Source organism: Prionailurus viverrinus, chromosome C2, assembly GCF_022837055.1.
Source record: "Prionailurus viverrinus isolate Anna chromosome C2, UM_Priviv_1.0, whole genome shotgun sequence".
In the NCBI taxonomy this organism is placed as follows: domain Eukaryota; kingdom Metazoa; phylum Chordata; class Mammalia; order Carnivora; family Felidae; genus Prionailurus; species Prionailurus viverrinus.
The window spans coordinates 140,339,790-140,348,130 of record NC_062569.1 but is presented as its reverse complement, the minus strand read 5'-3'; the positions used below and the strand labels follow the sequence as shown (position 1 = coordinate 140,348,130).

General features: G+C 38.9%; 1 pseudogene; it reads right to left on the bottom strand.

The window, feature by feature from the left end:
• Positions 1–5,050: 5,050 nt before the first annotated feature.
• LOC125175453 (heterogeneous nuclear ribonucleoprotein F-like) lies at positions 5,051–7,938 on the bottom strand (annotated as a pseudogene).
• Between the last annotated feature and the right edge of the window lie 403 nt (positions 7,939–8,341).

Genomic DNA, 8,341 nt, shown 5'->3' with positions numbered 1-8,341 from the left:
TGCTGTTGGTAGTGGTGGTGGGGTGTTACAGAAAAGCAACTGCACTCATATTTGGTCTGGTCACCATGTTATAGTGATTTACTGACATGAAACTTCATGACCTTCTATATCCAGAGAGCAAGACGAGACCATTTGTGTACTTTCATTGTTGCTTACATGTACTATGTCAACATTGTGAATTTAATGCCATAGGCTTTTTACTTCAGGGGTTCCTCTATTGAAACAGTTAAGACAAATAAAAAAAATCTCTATTTATCCAAACTTTACCTACCAGCAGCTGCTGAGCTTTTGGGTGGGAGGTGGGGAAGTATGTGACAGGGTGTAAGTCTATGACTTTTGGGTTTTAATGGTATTTGTGAAGGAGGAGATATGTGAATTCTTCAGCAGAAAGGAGAGAAGAAATTAGTCACAGGTGAGAAGCCAAAACAAGATCAATAATTCATCAGAAGAGGTTTTTACAACTAGAAATGACTGGATGTACTTAAGCTGCCTGGAAATGTTGAGAAATCTTGGGAGAATGCTAGATTTCTTACAAAAAGTGGGTTTGGTTAATGGAGATGATTTTAAAGATGAATTTCAAGTAGCAGCAACCCCAGTTAATATCTGAGTAATCCAAGTCTAGGTTAAAGCTACACATAAATTTATGGGTTTGAGTTCTTCTTACAGGATACATGTCTTCCTTTGCTTTATGGTTTTAAGCTTTTTTTTTTTTTTTTTAATTTTAGACTGGTTTTAGATTTACAGAAAAGGTTTGAAGATGGTACATAGTTCCCATATACCCTATGCCTAGTTTTCATGATTGTTAACGTCTTACCTTACCCACGGAACATTTGCTATAACTAAAGAACTGACAGTGACATATTATTATTAACCAAAGTCCATGTCTTATTCAGATTACCTTAGTTTTTACTTAGTATACTTTTCCTCTTCCAGGGTTCTGCAAGGACATCTCATCATATTTAATTGTCAGTTCTCTTCAGCTTCCTCTTTCTTGGCTGTGACAATTGCTCAGACTTTCCTTGTTTCTGACCTTGGCAGTTTTGAGAAGGGTTCATCAGTTATTTTGTAGAATGACCCTCAGTTGGAATTTGTCTAATGTTTTTAAACCAAGGGTATGGATTTTGGGGAAGCAAAACACAAGGGTGAGCTGTTTTTCTCATCGCATTATATTAAGGGCCTATGTTATCAGTCTGACTTGTTACTAATGATGTCAATGCCTTATTTTTTGACCTACATATTCTAGGTTCACCACTAGATTGCAAACCCTCTGAAGATGGAGACTGTGTTTTTCTTTACGAGGTGAAAACTACTTGCTATCACTGCTAGAAATGATAGCTTTTTAATGAATTTGTGAATTTCCCAACATTTTAGTATATGATATGTAGAGACCATACAGAACCAGGCAGTCTACTTCTGTCTTTACAGTCTTGACAAAGTTTTAAAAAGCCGACCAAAAAGCAGAAATTTTTATATCATAACAAAAGTGAATGCATGCTACATGAAACTGGAAAAGCCAATTTTTCAGTGATGTCAAATGCCTTTTCACCTTAGTGGTGTTGTGGCTCTATTGTTCTTCGCACTTTACTGTTTAAATTCCTTTCAAAAAATGTCAGAAAAACATGTGACCTTAGATGTCTGACAACCCAGTTCCTTAGCCCACTTAATACACAGAACCAGAATCTGTTTTCATTGATTCCTTTGGAGAAAGTTTACACTAACCTTCGCAAATTTGGGGATGGGGATAAGCACTTGTCTTCAGATTGCCCAGAAGTTCATCAGTGAAGAAGAATGATTTGTCTTTTGAGTGTCCTTTGCTGATGGATGTGGGATATGTCCTAGTTAGTACCTTCCAATGTTCAGAAACTTGTCATAGGAACCCTTGGAAGCCGTGGTACAAACCTTCTCTCTTGTAGGGACAGATACTTTTTCTTTTTCTTTTTCTTCTTTTTCTTTTTCTTTCTTCTTTTTCTCTTTCTTTCTTTCTTTCTTTCTTTCTCTCCCTCTCTTTTTCTTTCTTTCTTTCTTTCTTTCTTTCTTTCTTTCTTTCTTTCTTTCTTTCTTTCTTTCTTTCTTTCTTTCTCCCAATGGTTTATTTATTTTACAGAGAGAGAGCATGAGCCGGGGAGGGGCAGAGAGGGGGACAGAGGATCCCAAGTGGGCTCTGGGCTGATAGCAGCAAGCCTGATGCAGGGCTGACCTCAAGCAAGGTCATGACCTGAACCAAAGTCTGATGCTCAACAAACTGAGCCTCCCTGGTGCCCTGGAACAGTTAAATTTCTTGTACCTAGACTACTTTCATCTGTCTTAGGTTCTTTTGCTTTTTCTGAAGCCTGGTTTGCACATGCAGAATATTCCTAGAGTCTGCATAAAGAGGAAAGGAGACAGTAATGGGGTAAAAAAAGAAGCTTAGGTTCTTTTCTTGATATCATTTTTTCCTTTTCACTTTGGTTCAGATAGTTTCACCCAGTTCATAACTAGGTGGTAAGAAGATTCTCATTTTTGACTTTCTTTGATGATTCTCTGCCCAATTAATTTTCAAAAACTATCTCCTCACTGCATCGTTTTCCAGATTTTACCAAAATCTTCTAAGCTATATGAATGGATGAGATTCCAGCTTACAAAATAATGTCAATGTACTTATTACATTCGCCTTTTCTAAAATACAAATAGCATGGGCTTTCATTCAGCAAATGCTCATTAAAAATTATTAAACAAGACATTTGTACTTTTCAATTGTTTCAACAATATCTTTTTATTTATAGAAATTTTCATATTTCAAGTCTAAAAGATATCATTTTGCCTTGTTTGCATTTGTTATATTCACTGTACATCTATTAACATTGTTCACTAAAAACGCAGACTCTGTAGTCTATTGTTTTCTCCTTGAAAAGAGCATCTATTTCAGAAGACTGCGATTATGTATCTGAATTCTATTTGATCAAATGAAATGATTTTAAATAGTATCTATTACAGGTGACAGTGAATTTTAATTATTTTTAAAAAATATTTTTTAAATGTTATTCATTTTTGAGAGACAGAACATGAGTGGGGGGAAGGGCAGAGAGAGAGAGAGAGAGAGAGAGAGAGAGAGAGAAAGAGAGAGACACAGAATCCAAAGCAGGCCCCAGGCTCTGAACTGTCAGCACAGAGCCTGTTGTGGGGTTCAAACCCACAAGCTGAGAGATCATGACCTGAGCCAAAGTCAGTCGCTTAACCGACTGAGTCACCCAGTCTTCCTATTTGCCATTTGTGTATTTTTTTTAGGGAAATCTATTGAAATGATTTGCCCATTTTTATCTGGGTTGTTTACCATTTAGTTGTAAGTGTTTTTTATATATTTCTTTTTTATTTTCCTAGTGTTTGCGCTGGCGAGTCAAGTTAACAGCTTAATTTTTAACAATCTAGTTAGGTTTAATACTGACCTAATTTCAATTATCTACAAAAATTTTACTCTTATATAACTCATTTCCCTCTCCTATCCTTTGTACTGCTGTTGTCATATAAATCCCATTATTATACACCACGTGCCCACCAACACAGATTTATACTCATTTCTTTATGTACCTTAAATGAGGTAGAAGAGAAAAGATTTACAATTCAAAAACAAATGCACTGGGGCAAAAACTTTTCATGCAGGGAGCTCAGAGTCAGGTTAGTTAAAGATAGCCTTGCAAAGGGGTTCTTCTAGGGAATGACTGGACAGGTTAAATAATCATTCTTGGGAAATGAGATATTGAAGTAGCTCCAATCCCATTCCCATCCAATCTCCAGTGGCTAATAAGGCTGTAGATTTTGATCATGTTTCTGTGCTTTGATTTTCAAGCCTATCTCAGAACTGGAGACTTAGGGACTCAACTAGGGCAAATTAAATCACTATAATGCTTGCCGTTCTAAGATTCAGTTACTTTTCTTGAATAAACACTCACATGTATCTTGGATTACTACAAGTATCTTCTTAATTTCCAGAGTTTTGAAAAAGTAAATTCTGAAAATCTTTGTGAGTTTTGTCGTTTCTTTTATAGATGAGAAATAATTTTGGAAGTCTTTATTCAGCCATTTTTACTGACTACCTTATTATATATTTGTGTTCAAAGTAGCAAGACAGGGTAAAAGAAGCCTTGAGATTTGGGAATCGACAGAGAGAGAGAGAGAGAGAGAGAGAGAGAGAGAGAGAGAGAGAGAAAGAGAGGGGGAGTTCCATATGAGGCTGAAGAATTTGTCAGTGGCTAAATTATTCAGTTTTGAAGATCATACTTAAGAGTTTAGTTTAGGCTTTATTTTATTACTTAGTTTAGTCTTTTTGTGTGTGAAGAAAATATTTATTTTAAGAAAAAAAATTAGTTAAAAAAATTTAACAAGTTTCACTTAGCAAAATACACCCAAAAGGAAATCAAACTACAAAAAAAAGTTTTAAGTCAAGGCCTCACTAAGTCCTACAGTATTAGCAATGTGTCTCCATTTTCAAAATTAACTTATTCTTGGGGGCACCTGGGTGGCTCAGTCGGTTTGGCTTCCAACTTTGGCTCAGGTCATGATTTCATGTTTCATGGGTTTGGGTCCCACATCGGGCTCTGCACTGTCAGATTCTCTCTCCCTCCCTCTCTCTGCCTCTCTCTCTCTCAAAATAAATAAATAATTTTAAAAACACTAACTTATTTTAAAAAACTGAAATTTAAACTGAAGTGCTCGCTTCGGCAGCACATATACTGAAATTTAAACTGAAAAGATTTTAAATAAAAATGAACTATAATGAACAAACATGAAAAAAACTCCTCTTTGAATTAGGGATCTGACACCTTGAGTTTTCCAAAAAAGTATGCCTCTCAGTGTGTTTATGTCATGTGATATAAAAGATCCATGTAATGTACTTAAAACTACTTTAACTTAGATAACATCACTCTGAAGTGCACTACGAAAATGTTAATTGAGAAAAGCTGAAAGTAGTTTAGTTTTTACTCATTATCACATGATAATGTGATAAGAAAGCCTGCATGAGAAAACACTGAAGAGGTGATTTTTTAATGCAGATTACACAAAACTCGTGGTGCAAAATGGGTCCCACAGCTTCCTCTAGAGTAATAATTGCTTTTCGCTGCTTGTTGGCTGCCTGTGAAAATTTGATCGCAATAACTCAAATGCTCCTACGAAACTAGTCATATCCACCCATGCCGCTCTGGCCTCTACAGTCAGCCCCGTGACAGCCACTCACAGACTGACTCTCGAGGCCTCTGGGAGTGGACTGGGTGGCCACTCCCATGCCTTGCATCATCTGGTTGCTACACACCCCTTGCTGGCCCCAGTTGCAGAATTCTGGAAAGGTTCTACGTATCCACGTTGCGTGTTGGTCCCGTCTTTGGACATGGCTGCCACAACTTCTTCCTGAGTGGCAAACTCCATGTGGGCTCCGCCCCTTACTCTTCAATCAGAGCCACTGTCAATATGGACTTTCACAGGGTTAAGTGGAGAGAAGATGTCATAAATGTCATTCTCTGTGTCATCGTATGGCCACCCTCTCATGCGGACTCAGTGTACAGTGGTACTCTGGGTAGTGAGATCGCCACCTCCGATCTGTGGTCACACCTGCCCGAGAGACAGTAATTGAGGTCTCTCCCCAACAGATCAGTGGTGAAGGTGTAGCCATCGCTGAGGACCCGGTAGTCCTCAGAGCCCCCATAACTTGCACTATGAACACCAGACCTCATCCTCTGTAGGTCTGCTTGCTTGATGATGCCAATATGCCTGTTGGCTATGCCAGGGTGGTCATAAAGCCCCTGCCACTCTTGAGACATGAACTTCAGAGGGGGGCCCTAGTATGACCTAGCTTCCTCCTGATTGCTCTTGAACACTTCAATATACCTGTGCCCTATTCTCTCCTTGTGCTTCTCTAGGCCCTTCTCAGCTAACTCCTGTGAGGGGAACTACACAAAGACCTCCCCTATAATCTTGCCCTTGGGGTCCACAGGCAAGGTGGTCCACAATTCCAACCATAAGAACAGAACAATTTCTCCCTTCGTCATCCAAATGGGAGTCCTCGGGCCACACAAAGCCATCAGTGGCTTCAAGACCTAATCCACCTCAGTTCTGTGTGACTTAAACACCTCAATGTACCGGTGCCCATGCTTTTTCTCTCTTTTTTAAGGGCCACTTTTACATTGGTTTCTGATTCAAGTCCAACAAAAGCCTCACCACTCTGCCTGCCTTCTCTAGTGTAGATGAAATGAATGCCTGCAACCCCAGCGTGAATTGTGCAGTCAGAAAGCAAATTCTGCTTATCCTTAGCAGAGCAGGACTGGGACAGGCCTGACCTCAAGGCCTTCACTTCCTCAGGGCCCTACATCATGGACACTTGAGAGGAAAGACGCCAAATGAGGTTGGGTGCAGCTTTTTGTGACTTAAACAGCCAACCCCAGGGGGCAGAAGGGGGGTGCCCATAGTTGGAGACACTCCTGGTAGGTAATGAATTGTCCTAAAAAAGAGCTATATGACCATCTTGCCTCAGTGTCACAGCATTCACCAGAGCAACCAGGTGGTGGTGCTGGGGATTGGGATGGGCTCGAGCCCCCTTCCTCCTGGGAAAGGCTTTTAATCTTTATTCTCAAGGTACAAGGATGTCACCAGAGAGCTTTCAGTAGAAGGACAGTATGGACTTAGGGAGATTCATCAGCAAGGAGAAAGAGAGAAGACAACTCCAAGGTGGTACATAGAAAGGAGTGGAAATGAAAGGGGGTGGACATAGTTGAGAGCTATTTGGGAAATAAAATGAACTGGGCTGTTGGTGGATTGAAGGGAAAGCCTGAGGAAGAAATTCACAAGAGGACACGGCTCCCCTGCCCCTACATCACCCTGCAGGTCTGATGCCGGCTAAAGGGTCTGAAACTACTACCAGAGTTTCATCTTGGATGAGTGAATATAAAGTGAAACTGCCGTGAAGTGTAGTCATCATCAGTACAAGAAGTACAGTGATCTCTCTCTCTTCAAATTGACAAAATAAAAAGAAACTCCTTAGAAGCAGAAGGATTGGCAGAAGCTCTGGTTACTAAGAGAAGGCAGGAGAAGAGACAAGGGACAATGGCTGGAAGTAAAACAAAACCAAAATCAAACACCTTTCCATCTCCTCCTCTTAGAATTTTATGGAAATCAAGACACCGAAGGAATCTATTCTTAGAGACTGCAGCTCTGTTTTTTCTTGCAATTGCTTGAGATCTCATATGAAATTTGATTTAACAACTCAAAATATTTTCACAAAGGCTAACATTTTCACTCACCCTTTCTTGATGTAGCTATGAGCTCTCCCTATGTATATCTCTAATCATGCCCTTGAGCTTTACCTAAGTGCCACGATTGCCACAATCCTACTACCGCTAACCTCTTATGGTGACATTAATAGCCCAACTTGGGATAGTGCACTTATTGTTTTAAAGACTTTTCTTTTTTTAAAAAATGATTTTTTAAGTTTATTTATCTACTTTGAGAGAAAGAGAGAGAGAGAGAGAGAGGGAGAGAGAGAGAGAGAGAACGAGTTGGGGAGGGGCAGAGGGAGAGACAGAGAATCCAAGCAGGATCTGCACTGTCAGCAAAGAGCCTGATATGGGGCTCAAGTTCACAAACTGAGATCTTATCCTGAGCTGAAACCAAGAGTCAGACACTTAACTGACTTAGCCACCCAGACGCCCCTGTTTTAAAGGTTTTTCAATGGCTTACTCCCTTAATAACAAATTGGGAATTATGACACTATCAGGAATCACCAATTTCCAAATTAATTGCTTGACCAAGATAAAAAAATATCCTATACTGATATAGGACGGCAAACACCAAATAGTAATAAATGTTATTTAAATATCAGAATGGTACCAGGATATATTAATCACATAAAAAAGTTTGTCATATAACTATCAACATAGCATTCCTTCACAAATTTAAAACAAGGACATTCCACATCTAGTATTATATTGTACAGGTAAACTATAACTTTCATACACATAAAGAGAGTTTTTAGAATAATGTGATTTCACTATTGTTTTACATAGCAATGAATTAGAAATACCCTAAATGAATTCCCATAGTTAAAATTATGGTGATAAATTATGAAAAAATGAGATCCTTCTATATGTACTTACATGGAAGCATCTTCATGAAATATTAACAAGAAGAAGAAAGGTGCAGAACAGTTTGTATAATGTATTACTATGTGGGGGGAAACATATGTGATTATACAAAGGCTACCTTTGAAAGGATCCATAAGCAACTGGTCATAATAGTTAACCTAGGAAGGGGAAATGAAAGGCTGAGAAGTTTGGAAAGGGAAGGGATTGTGTGCTTTTTTGGTATATGTTTTCTTGTA